Source organism: Temnothorax longispinosus, chromosome 7 (assembly GCF_030848805.1).
Source record: "Temnothorax longispinosus isolate EJ_2023e chromosome 7, Tlon_JGU_v1, whole genome shotgun sequence".
Taxonomy (NCBI): Eukaryota; Metazoa; Arthropoda; class Insecta; order Hymenoptera; family Formicidae; genus Temnothorax; species Temnothorax longispinosus.
Window position 1 is genome coordinate 15,668,567 of NC_092364.1, and position 6,607 is coordinate 15,675,173.

At 35.6% G+C, this 6,607-nt stretch overlaps 1 protein-coding gene across 3 annotated transcripts in view; it reads right to left on the reverse strand.

The window, feature by feature from the left end:
• Positions 1 to 6,584, reverse strand: part of LOC139816299 (uncharacterized) — a 48,778-nt gene extending 42,194 nt beyond the window's left edge. The window contains exons 1-2 of one of the 3 annotated variants that reach the window (XR_011732988.1): positions 6,086 to 6,584; positions 5,367 to 5,504 (exon numbers count right to left, since the gene is read on the reverse strand). The gene's annotated coding sequence lies outside the window, so the exon portion shown is untranslated. The remainder of the gene's footprint in view (positions 1 to 5,366; positions 5,505 to 6,085) is intronic. The other 2 variants (XM_071783702.1, XM_071783703.1) reach the window with 2 other exon arrangements.
• Positions 6,585 to 6,607: the final 23 nt, after the last annotated feature.

Genomic DNA, 6,607 nt, shown 5'->3' on the forward strand with positions numbered 1-6,607 from the left:
ATCGATGCGCGAGGTGAGGTCGCGTGAAGAAATTTCCCTGTCCTTCCACGACAAATGCTGAAGTAGGTTTCGGAGGGAAGGTGCAATGACCCGATTCGATCAACCTGCAACGTACTACGCGATGACGCAGTCTCTTCCGAGCCGCATTACAAGATCTTAAGATGGAACGACATTGCATTAAGTATAGCTAAAGCAAGTTTATATCGTAAAAAGATATGATGATTTAGTCCCTCTTTGGACGCATCACCATTACTTAATATTACATTGGTATTAATTAACTTTTCTCACGCGTCTATGCTAATTTCTCTTTTTTGTCTATACGATTGTGTTACAGGTCAAGAAATAATTAGAAAATTTAAGAAAATTATAAACTGTCAGAAAATATTAAAAAAATAAATAAAATAATTTCTTTATTGTAATAATAGATAGTATTGAGTCAAAAAATTATCTAATGGCTTTCGTTTGCTATTCCTAAAACTTTGATAGATCTGTATAATTGAAGATTTAAATTAAACGAGGGTTATTTCAAAAGTTCTGCACACATCTTTAGATTTTCTCACAAAAAAAAATAATTTATCGAATACAAAACCTACATGCCTTCAAAGTAGTCTCTATTTTGCTTTATCACAGCATTCCAACGTTTGGGCAAGTCTTATGTCCCTGTCAGGATATCATTTTTTTATGCTCCTGATTACTCGGGTCATTTCTCCAGGTACCTCCTAAATGCTATTAAAGTGTTTCCCACGAAGTGGTTTCTTCACTACATTATCCTTACTAATTTCAAGTAAAGCACTATAAATTTCAGTCGGATTCTTCCCTCGCAAAGTTTAAATTTTAACATACGATCGCTGGTCACTGCGCGAGAGATCTGACCTAAGTCAATATCTTCTTCCATGTCAAGGTTGCAATTTGTAGAAAAGAGATAATTTCCGAGAAACACAACAAGCCTTATCAGAACACATAACTGACACAAATATTAAAACAATTGTATCAACCTACTGGTACACATGCACAGTGTACAGAACTTTTGAAATAATCCTCGTATATATGCAGACAAACAAAAGGACATTTTGCATTGCAAAAAAAACAGGTAAAAAATAAGAAATTTTCAAATTTTATCTGAACAGAAATCATGCAGAAATAAAATTGTCATTTAAAAAAAGACGACAGAAAAATGTTAACGATTTCATCAACCTATTGATCGTTTATTCTTTTCTAATAAAATTTTATTTTAATTTAAAGTGTCTGTAGAAGACACAGATGTGGAACGAAATATCAGCTGATGCACAATCGTCGAAAAATTTCACTCAATAAATTATTATGTAAGTATTGATAGACTACGTTATTGGAGTTTGTTAGATGTAGCACAACCAAGAAAGAATTATTTTATAATACCCTATGAATCGTAATTTTCTATGATTCGTCGCAAATGTCGTTCGATTAATTTGGATAGCGGCATTAGTGGCAGGCAGGTAGCGTTGGTCCACTGACTTCGAAATCGGCGTCTAGCGAAGAGGAACACACTCGAGGCGACGGCGATGCAACAAGTACCTAGTTTCACCGTGTTAAATTAACCGAGCGCCGATCAAATCGATCGAAACGGGATAATTTCCGAAGAATGTAGCGCACCGTGAAAGTTCTGCCCCTCGGAAAGGGTCGGACATGGAGGGAATGTCATCCCCGATTTGCCATTAGATACGTGATCGCCGTGCTCGTAATTAGTCGCAGATAATTGCGTGCCGGACGCGAGATATAGCTATACATCTTATGTCGATTATTAAATCAGTAATCGACAATCACTGCGAGATTGCTTTATTTAGCGTTCACTCAATCCGGCCCTCGTTTAGTGATCGACAGAAGCAAAAATCGGCTTTTGTATAATAACGCCGTACGGAAGCGCAACCGTTAATATTTCGCATGTTGTGAAATAATGAATTTCACGATTTAATTATCGAAAGTGAAAAAAAAAAAAAACTATTTCCTTAGCAAATTGAAATTTCTTGCGTCAATTTTATTTCTTCTATTTATTTACTTTATCGTTTATTCACTTTTAATCAGAAGATTGAAAGCGAGAATTAAACGCGACAGAATGTAGCTATTGGAGATGACTGCAATATAATAATACCATAAAATTGATATAGTTATAAATATAATAAATGTGTGTGTAATAATATTAGCAGTGCAAACGTACATAACTCATTTCATTCCAAAATCGATAGACATCGACAGATCAATAACAAGTTATCAAACTGAAGACGTTTCATCGATCAATCAATATTTAAAATTTGATTCTCAGATTACAAGACTCAGATTATACATTTGTCACACATTGTTAATCGATTTTTTAATTATTAAAGCATATTGCGATAACGATTTATAGTATGTTTCCTCGTGAGAAATATGAGAGTATGTGTCGGAGATAGTTGTATTTCTTGTAGATAACATTTTTTATCAAAAAATAATATAATTTTCCATTAATTTGACATTATTCCTTCCATAATTTAATACAAAAAAATAATATTAATGCTTAAAGTATTAATATATTAATTTATGCAACCAATTAATATTAACCACTAAATATTTGTGTGACTAATAAGTTTTCAGTATAATTATGTTAAAATAAACTTTTTTTTTATGTAATCAATTAAAGAATAAATATTTTATTACAAACTAAAAATTTCTCTTTATATTTCAAATCCAGCCTTCTATTTTCTTTATATTTATACTGCGTAATAAATGTGTGTTTATATACATTTTCGTTAAGATAAAATTCTTTAAACAAATGATTCATCGTTCACCGATCGATAATATGAATCCATTAAATACAAGTACCGCTTCTCGATTGTCCATTTCAGATAGAACGCACACTTTCTTTTCACCTCGCTATTTCAAATCTTTGCCGTAAATATTTTCGTAAATATCTGATTCCTAATTTGCATCTAATGTAAATCGCATTAAGATTCGCGCTAAGTATTTCAAGATAATTCCGCGTGTGTCCACTTAAGCCTAAGGCCTCTCTCCGATGGAAAAGACCAAGCTACCAACTCCGAGAGGAATATCCATGAAACCTTGAGAGATCGAGACTTCATTATAAAACACACGATTACACGTTGAGTGGTTGGAGAACGACTAGATAATAAGGAATGACGACGAGATCGCAATCGAATAGGTATCCCATCTGTTTTCCCACGCTCGTCCCGGTATTGTCAGGCATTAGCGAAAACGATTGTACCTTTCTTTCGCGTGAAACGAACTTCTCGGCCGCCCGCAGGAAATCGAACCGCCGCGCCGGAACAATTTCTATCGATCGCCACGACTCGCGCTTATCGGCGGCATTTCTCCCAGAATTGTTATTGCCGATATATTTCCGCTTTTGCTTTCACCGTTCCCGCGACGTGAGACAGGCTCGCAGGAAAGTCGAGGAGAGACAATACGCTCGGCGGAATCCGTCATTTCCGCTACTAATTCTATCCGAGGACACTATCAATGAGATACGAACCGTTTGATCTGCGTTCCGCGTGCGGAACGTTTTATTTTGTGTTGAATAGATCGAAAGATTCCTCTGAGGAATAACGTGTCTGCAAAGGGAAGTTATAGGACGATCCCACGCTATTGATGAGATTGAGAGATAATGGCGATTTAAATATTACGAGTGCTTTGCAAAGATTTATGTCGCGGAGGTTTAACTCGGAATCAGGAAATGTCGATACTGTTTCTCAATGCTGAATACCTAAACGTGTTGCACGAAGGATGTCTGAACGCTGTGTGTTATTATCTACTTACGTAGCTCTCGAGCAAAATGCTTTAGTCTTCAGAAGCAAATATAGCAGGATCAAAAATTTGTGAATATATTATTTTCTCAAGTTATTTAAGTTATTCTATGTGGAAATGTAATATCTTACAAAGTACACCCTCTCAAAAAATCCCGAATTACCTTTTTAAATGTTACTATAAAGATTTCATTAGTCTTTTCACGTGTGTGTGTGTGTGTGTGTGTGTGTGTGTGTGTATATTGCTCATTTGTTACATTTACAACAATGACATAATTCAAAAAGCAAAGTTTTCCACAAAATGTCTCAATATTTAAAATTATTAAAATTTTATAATATTAAAAAAAAAAATACAATTTTAGTGTAATAACTAATTATAGCGGAATAAAAACATCTAATTATTCTAACTATATATTAATTCTTCATTCAGTGTCTTAAATTTTCACCATTCTTTTACAAACAATTCAAGAATGACAACTTTTGAGTTATATCGTTGTTTATAGCAAATGAACGATATATTTAATTTTTTAGATGTGATATATATATATATATATTTTTTTTTCATTTCATTTCAATGGCGCAACAGTCCGAGTCGGACCTAGGCCTCCCCCAAAGTCATGAGTCATGTGCTTGTGGTGCGCACGCAGGTTGTACACAAACTACAAACTACTGTCTGCCACTTTAAAATCAGTTTTTCAATTCTATTTTGACAACCATGTTAGAACACATTTATAAACAAATTATTTTATCTTAATATTTTTATATCTTTCAGCTACTATACACAGATTTACGAGAGATAAATATTCAAAAGGATTTCCAGAATTGAAATTCTTATTGGTAGGACCACTTGAATATATGGGATTATCCAATTCTCTGACAGTTATTACATATTCTATGGTCCTATCAATAAGGATTCCAATTCTGGAAATCTTTCTTTTTTTTCCAATGGCGCAACAGTCCGAGTCAGACCTAGGCCTCCCCCAAAGTAATGTAAAATGTGCTTGTGGTGCGCATGCGGGTTGTACACAAGCACATGAACGGCAAGGTAGAGGGGGTTTCGAGGCAAGGGATACTCTCCTGACGGGCTGGGAGCTCCCATCGAGGAGGGAGAGACAAGCGATACAATTTCTTTTTTTTTGGTTCTACCAGGACTGGATTCGAACCTGAGATCTTTGGTTTAGCAGACCAGTGCGCTGTCTACTACGCCACGCTCGCTCTCGTATAAAACATAAATATAAGATAATCCTCTTCTAAATAATATAAATAAATAATTATACATATTTTTAAATAAGTATTGTTTGAGTATAAGTATTGTATGAGTCTTGTATGAGAAACTGTCGTATAAAACTGTTCGTTACGATCCAATCCAATCTAGAAGGCATATTTTTGTTATATTATTTATATATATATTTCACGAATCTGACATTTTTAATTCCGGAGCATTCAATAACTCGCGCGACATTTCATCAGCCAACATGATATTATATTCACAATATAAATTATTCAGTAAAAAGCTTCGTTTCTGTTTAAAATGTTTTATATACGCAGCGCTGCTCTCTTTGCAAAAATATCGTAAATAAACGCAACTTTACATACTTTATTTGATAATCATCTATCGTCGCCATCGTTGTTGTTATTCTACGTGCAGAAAAAGCGATTCTTCTTCTCCCTTCCTTCTTTCTATCTTTCATCTTCTCCTTGTTCTTCTTCATTTTTTTCTTGTTTCCTTCCTTTCTAAAAAAATAATAAGTTTTCTTAATTCTTTATCCCTCGGCAATAAGAGCACAGTATCACATTTTTAAAAAGCGATTTATTTATAACACGACAACGCGGCGCATACTGCGATTTAAAAATATTGTATATCGTATCATCTCTCACAGAATCAATTATATATCTTTGATTTCTCGAAGCGTTCTTTTTTTTAAGGAATACCTATTAAAAGAAGAACGAGGGAATTTCAATATCTTACTCCGAGTCTCTTACTCTGTATCGAAAGCTCAGTATACAGCTCTTATTCTTCTTTTGTTAGATTAGGCTTATCTTATTTCAGCTTTTCTTTGAATGTTCGTGAAAACTACAGGTATCTTCACGAAACGCGCGTGTGTGTATCGTATCACATATATCAAATGCATAGCATAAGACTGTCCGGATCAATGAGCATCTAACATAAAGTCCAGTCAAGATTGGTCCAGATGATCTTATGCCATGCATATGCATGGCTATGAATTTTGTGCGAGAAAACCTTTAATATGCGTCCATTATTCAGGTTCACTAAACTCAAATAACTACGCGGATTATTGGGATTATCCACTCACCTTACCCCTTCACGGGCTGCGCAGACATTTTATGGAGCGAGGAGCGATGCTGTAATCAGCTGTAATGCCTGTAATCGCCACGGTAGCGACATCTCTCGGCGATTTCGTGAGACTCAACTGACGCTCGATCGATCACGATCCGTTACAAAATTACCACACGATGTTACACGACATGCACGTAAACACATATTTTAATATTTATTAATTTTGTTATTACAATACTTTCATAACTTTCATTTTACAATTATTATTAATAATAATAATCATTTGAAAATTCAATTTATCGCGAGTTCACTTTTCCGTATCTCCCAAGGTAATCTCTACGACGATCTCTACCTCTCCCGCGAGGAGCACAACGAGGGAGGCTCGGCTGGGCTCGGCCACCGCGCACGCGCGGAACTCGTTCCTCCACCTGAAACACTGGCCAACATTCACCGAACATTCGCCGACGGCCGAGGCCGAGCATCGCCGAGGTACACGCTGCGCGCACGCGCACAGGCGTGCAGGCGCGAATACGGTCGC